Raw genomic sequence first — 6,988 nt, 5'->3', positions numbered from 1 at the left:
TGCTAGGTGACGTGGCCCGAGCCAAAATCCATGCACTCTATCATCTACGTGAAACAACTGCTGTATGGTGCAAACCGTCAAATGTTTAAGAGATTTACAGTGGCCATGTCATAAAGTGCTTGTTTTTGATATTTTTTTACTGTTTCTGGTCTATGCTACTGTTCGTCACTTAGAATGAGCTTTCCCAGCATGTAATGCTTCTGTTACAGAGCTATTTTTGGTGTGTCCTGCCTTGTAATTACACGCTTAAGTGGTGATTGTGTTGCATAGATAGCTTCTTGCACTATTCAGTGCTTACGTCATGGAACTTGTTTATGTTAAGAAGTGGTGTGGTGTATGGTACATAAAATAGCATATTAAAGCACACTGCAAGGGGAGATTCCACTTGTTAACTCTTCATTTATTGCACTGTGTACTACTATTTATTATGTGCTTGACAAGAGCATGCACTCATACTCTGCTTAGCATGCTGCTCTAGTAGACTCTTGCTTAGAGATGAGGTCTGACTGAAAATTAGTTAGTATGGCAACCACAGTCCACATCTGATTAATTAATGGTGCCAGTGTGAGAGGAACAAGGCGGTCAAAAATGTGGAAGGACTTAATTCGCTGTATTCTTCTCTCAACATGAATCCTGAGAGATGCAATTTCTTGTGTTGCTTTCACTTCTTCTGCAGAAAACTTCCTGTTACACAAAAATAGAGGAATGTTCAGGCCCACACCTTTCTTTTCTAGAAGATCTCCAATCTTGAAACCTTTATCAGCCATAACAGCATCTCCTGCGTCAAATTGAAGGTTTAGAAAGCCACTCTGAATGACTAGTTCTCTGTCAGAAATTGAGCCTGTAAACAGCTCCGAAACAAAGGACAGAAGGCCATTTGGCATTATGCCGACAAGTCCTTTGAACGTGTTTGCAGACTTGTACGAAGAATATGTGCTTGACTGCAGTGCTAGCGAGCTGGGCACTGCACACTTGACTTCAGTCGCATCCAGAATTACTCTTGTTGCTGGATACTTTTCGACGAACACAGCAGGCATAGTTGCATCCACAGTTTCTCGTGGTGCCCACAGAGGTAAGTTCTTCAGCTTGGTATAGAGCAGACTGATCCATGTTGTGCATATCCTGGATACGGTTGCTTGCGAGATGGTGAACCTTTGAGCCAAGTCCTGCTCAAAGAGGCCAAGTCTTAGTCTGACCAGAACCAGAAAAGAGCTCGTCGTCCTTGGCCAACTTTCTTTTTCTTCCTTGACTATACAGGTCCTTTGGTTTTCTGCACTGCAAGTTAGTATTGTCGTCGGGGTGTTCGTAATCGGGGAGCCCTTTATAAAACATAAAATCGTCATTCGATTCTTTAATACGGTCCAAGCAGAAGGCAGCAGTTCTTGACTTTTCTGCTTCAAGCTGACGTCGCAAAACACAGTAGTCGCCTTCTAACTTATAAACTGCCGTTTTAGCTTGTGCCAGTTCATTCCTTAAAGTACTACACTGTAGCTTCAGTCGATGAATTTCCTCGGCCTGTGTCGACATCAAAGCTTGCCCTTCAGCAAGGCAACTTTGCTGTGTTTGGGATGGCAGCTGCTCGTCTGCAATGCAGACTTCACTTTCCATTTCTTCCTGCGGTGTTGGACTCTGTTGCTCTTGTGGCTTTGTCTTTCTTGACGGCAAAGGTGTGCGTGCTTTTGGAGCTTTTTTTTTCTTTTTTTGCGCGCGCGAGCACGAACACGCTGGGAACCACTTCATCTCTGAGCATTCTTTTGCCACTTGCCACTCCTGGTATAAAGTCATCTCTTTTGAAGTGCTTTGAGCATACCTGTGTATGCACGGTGACCTGAAATAAAGGGCCTTCATCCCGTTTTATGGCAATAATCCATCTTCTGCGGAGAGCAGGATCTCGAGGAAATCCGTGGTAGGAAACCTGAACAATAAGTACAAGAGGGTGTAGCAGCGATGAAAGGGCACACAGCGACAGGATTCTAATATTGCGTTGCTCTGACGGCGAAAAGAATGCCCTGAAACTGGAGCGCAAACTTAGTACGGACGAAGAAAGCTAAAATACAACTGAACGAACACTAGCTGCGGTAGAAATCGCCAGCGTTTTCGCTTGCATGGCGTTTTTCTCGCGGGAGAACAGCATCACTATAAACGCGATATACACGAACTCAGTTCACTTAAAAAAAAGTGCTGCTGACTTCTCTCTCCCTGTCACAAGTTTAACTCGTAGGAATATTTTTTAGAAACAAGGCGAAGCGATACGCAAGCACACACCCGCGTGCCCGCGTGCACACACTTGATGGTGCCATTCAAGTGTGTGCACGCGGGCATGCAATATCGAGCATAAGCAGCAGCTTGTATTGAACAAAAACGAGTAAACGTAAACTACGAATGCACAGCGTATATTTGACACGGTGACGCACGACGGCAACAAAAGAAATCGAGGTTGACACGACGCTGAACAACTGGCAAAGCATTGAGCGGACGGATGGCGGCGTTTCTTTTTTTGAATGTGGCGCGTGAACTCACCGGTAAGAAAAAAAAAAGAATTCCTACCTTGTTCCCCGACTCATCCTTGTAGCCTCGCTGCGTACACAAGGGGACACAGCAGTGGGAGGGCATCGTTCGCGGGAGGGAGGGTGACTGCGACCCATGGAGGAAGCTGCGACCGTTCCTGCCGTTCCACTGAAGCATGGATGGATGGATAGATGGAATCTAAGAGCGTCCTCTTTGAAATAGGGTGGTAGCAGTTGCTATCATGGTCATTTTTTCCCCCTATATCTTAATTATTGCAGCATGGAGCCAATCATAGAGCTAATAGAAGCTCTATGGAACCAGTAGAGCCGCCAACGACGCCCCTGACAAAATGGCGCGCAGTAGTTCGCGTTTTTCCTCCTAGATGGGGCGCCTTTTTGAATATCCCCTAATGCCTGCGATTCGAGTAGGGCCTAGGCCCCGAGGAATTGAAACTGAGCCCGAGAGCCGAGTTGAGGGCTGTGATCGAGTTCTCAGCACTGGCCTAAAGTGTCACCTTCCCGTAGGTCGAGGTAGCCAGTACTCTGAAACTTTACGGAGACGATTTGAAAAATTCTCCCGCCTCAACAGGAGGCTCATTTTCACTGAAACTGCGCACAAAGCTTGCACGTGGTTGTCGCTTTTGTTGTGTAGTAAGTCTTACAATGGCTCTTACCTTGGTTTGTCCCACATGATGAGAAACCGGGACCGTTTGTGACGGGACTGAAGGAGCGAAAGACGCAAACGTCAATTACCGCCGAAGGGCAGCGGTGGCGCCATCTAGTATCATTACAAAAACACGTAATGCTTGCCTGGGCGCTTTCGATACGTGGCGCTTTCCTTCAGCGACGCTAGATGACGCAGCAGCTGCCTTTTGCTGGAAACTCCGCTTCGGCGTTTTTTGCCCCTCAGTCTCGTCACAGACGGTTCTTGGTTTTTTATCATGCGCGGTCAAACGAAGCGAGCACAATGATCAAACTTACCTTGTCAAGAAAGAGTCAACAACGCGCAAGCTTTGTGCGCGGTTTCAGCGCAAATGAGCCTTCGGTTGAGGCGGGATAATTTTTCAAAGCGCGTCCGATAAAGTTGCAGAACACTGTATATTGTAAAGTTTTGTGTATAAACTTCAGTTAATCTCTTGCTATCTCATCAAGTGTCATCGTCTTCTATCATCATCGTCGCTTCTCAGCACCGTCCCGGAAGAACAATACCATAAAATTCACTAAAATGTCACGAGTTCCCTACTTGGGTGGATGTTCTGCCATAAAGTGGAAACAAAACTTAGGAGAGGTAACTTGACAAGGCTATGAGAGGGGAAGCTGAAAAATCTACGATTAGCCGCAGGGGTAAAGTGGGCATGCGCTGTTTTAGCGGAAGCGCGGAATGTAGGCTCTAGGAGTGACCCACGATAACATGAAATTTCGTTTCACCCCCCTCCTAGGACCCTACGGCGACAGGCTGGAACACCTACGGTTAGAAAGAATTTTCTCACCACCACACAAACAACTTCCTTCCTCGGACGCTATAGACTGGAGAAAAATACAAACAAACACATTCCCTAATCTTCAAATTTTAAATAAGATAAGCCCAACAAAATACACGAGTTACTGTTCTTGGTGCGGTGCAAGCCCCACACTCTATCACATCTCTTGGGAATGCCAGGACAAACCTGACCCAACGTTAATGGTGCCATGCCCGACACACGAGCAGTGGGAGGCGGCCCTGACCAGCGACAACCTGGACCAGCAAGCCTGGATTATCCAGCTAGTCCGCAAGTCAGCTGCTGCCAGCGGAGCCCTGGACTAGGGGCACCGACCACCCAGCTCCTGCGAATTTTTACTGACTATATGCTCATTAAAAGTTTTCTCTCTCTCTCTCTCTCGTTTCGGTTCGTCTTCATGTTCTCCGGTTCACCGCCGTTCTCTTCCTCCGCCGCGTCGATAACGGCCGCCAATAGAATTTGACGCTTAATAAGTGAAATAGGTTCAAGATGCCTACTTAATTGTGCTGGATCGACGATTTCTTTTTATTCGCATAACCGGCTGAAGGCCGCAAAAGTGGTCGAAAGAATCTTCGCTGTAAAGCGCTACCAGTCGCGAAAGAGGAGGCAGGATCACATAAATCGGATCACTCCGGATTTCTCAGAAATCCCTCTGGAGAAATCATTCCGGATATGGATCTGAAACCTGCCGGATCACTGTGCCATCTAGAAATATATAAAAATTAGGCAAGTGTAGAGTGTGAATATTCCTGCAATTTCTTGCTTCTTGTATTTTACACCCCAACCCTGCAACAGCTTCTGCAATGAGGCTAGCACCTATAAACGCCCAACTCCAACGACATATCCTGGACTTCAGCGCTGTCAGCGCCGTGCCACGGTGGGCGTCACAAGCGGTGCGCATCTCCATGGGACTCGGCGCTCACTGCTGACGCTTGTACTATAGTGCTCTAGAAGATTGGGCAGTGTGTCGACCGCGCCGCGAAATGCATGGGAGCGGGGGGCCGCTTTTGCGATGACGCAGAGGGCGCCACCAGCAACTGGTGTGTCAGCCATCCGGGCGCCCGCGTATGCGCTCTGTGCAGCAGGGTGGATAGCGCGCGCATTGTACGTTCTTGTTTGCTTGTGCGTCGTCTCGAGCTGTTCGCGACAAGATTTTATAAATATGCCGGTTAATGGGGCTCAGTACCGTTAGCAATCACCTAATTTATTTTCCCTTTTGGCCGTCGGCAACACCTCGCGGAAGCAACATGACAGGAGCTGGGCTCTGAAGAAAACAGCTTGGAGAGGGCGTACAAATTCAGACTCGCACACCACGCTTCACTCGCCGTACAGCTTGCTTTATCATTCCTGAAGCACCTAATTGACGTCCAGAAATGCGCTCGTTTTGAAAAGAAGGCAGTGCGGAGACAGGATGTATGAAGAAGTCAAACATGCAACATGTGCGTTCGAGCGCTGACTAAAGCTGGCCGCAGTAACCCCATTATCAAAACAGTCAAAAATGGTATATTCCGTTATTTCACGCGCAGACTATTCCGACTACAGTAAGTCACCTGAAGCCACAAGAAAAGTTGGCATTCAGTTCGAATGAATTAAATATGGACTACCCCGCATAGAGGTAGAGACTACACTACGAACGAACGACACGACACCAGGTAACCGGCTACTAAATAACTAAACACAGTGGGTCAGGAAAGGTGGAAGAAGTGGGAAGTAAAGGATGCAGAGAAAAAAAGAAAAGAAACGTGTCGCCTACAATTGGGAGGGAGAAAGGAGGCCCGAGCGCCGTGAAAAGAGCGACCGCGAATGTGAACAAAGGTTTGGAATTCTCGTGCGGCACGGCAAACGCACGACGGAGAAGAAAGCAGACAGCTAAAGACGAAGAAAAATTGATAAATATGACAGGCAATAAAAAAAATTGGGGGAAACACTCAGTTTAAGAACCAAATGGAGGCCTGGGAATTATGAAGAAAGCAGTGCACGAAAAGGCTGCAATCGAACGCGTACATATAGGCGTCGAAATTTAAGTCTACAACTTTGTAAAACTGTACACTAATACAAGAACAAACCATTTATTTTTGTTCCATAAGTTGGAACACCGTTGTAACGGGTAGCTTTAAGTATCCAGAGATGCGCGCTATACTTAAGACATTTAATCTCAATGCATTATAGTTTGACAATGACTTAATTGTTCCAGAAAATGTTTTCATTCTAGGTAGTTTTTATTCTGCGTGCTCAAGCAACCGGTAATATGTAAGTCATTGACCCCAGAAGATCGCTCTAGTCCTGTTTTGGTGCACATATAAAATGAAAAAAAAAAAAAAAAAGAATAGCTTTGAAAAAGAAAGAACGATGGAAAATAGAGGATGCAGAGGCTATAGTGTACGCCTAATTCGCTTCCGCTACATAATCCTTCAGCGAAAGAGAGGTTGTGAGGCCGGCGCGGTTTCTCGCCACGAACAAAAACTGCGCCATAGGCTCCAAGCTATAGTCGCAATTTACCCAAAAATTTGGCTCGGGTGTACGATCCTTTTGGACGCCTTTGCACTTCAGATTTTGCAACCTTCATCTAAAATGTGGAGGTTCAAAAATTTTACCTACTCAGAGCACCAGAAAGCTCACACTTGAAGTAATGAAATCTCATGTGTTTTTGCGGCTTCGCTCTTTGCGAAGTAAGCGAACCACGACAAGAGTTCTCAAAGGGAAAATAATTGAATTCCCTTGGAAGTATTCCACGCGTGATATCAACCTTGTTAACAATTATGGCCTGATCAGTTCTGCAAAGAGTACCCGCGGCAAGTAGCCCGATTATAGTCCGGCAAGCAGTAGTCGGCGAGTATATCCAGTCGACTATTCACATTTCATACCACACACTCGAAGAATAAACACGCATTAGTGTCCGCATCTGAATTAGGTCTTATATTAATTGCATGTGCATCTGGTTCCCGTCACCGTTTTCGCATTTTTCGTTTTCTTGCGGTGCGC

Source organism: Amblyomma maculatum, chromosome 1 (genome assembly GCF_055883805.1).
Source record: "Amblyomma maculatum isolate TAMU_Amacu chromosome 1, ASM5588380v1, whole genome shotgun sequence".
NCBI classification, from domain to species: Eukaryota; Metazoa; Arthropoda; class Arachnida; order Ixodida; family Ixodidae; genus Amblyomma; species Amblyomma maculatum.
The sequence above is the reverse complement of the archived record's forward strand: the minus strand, read 5'-3'. Positions refer to the sequence as shown.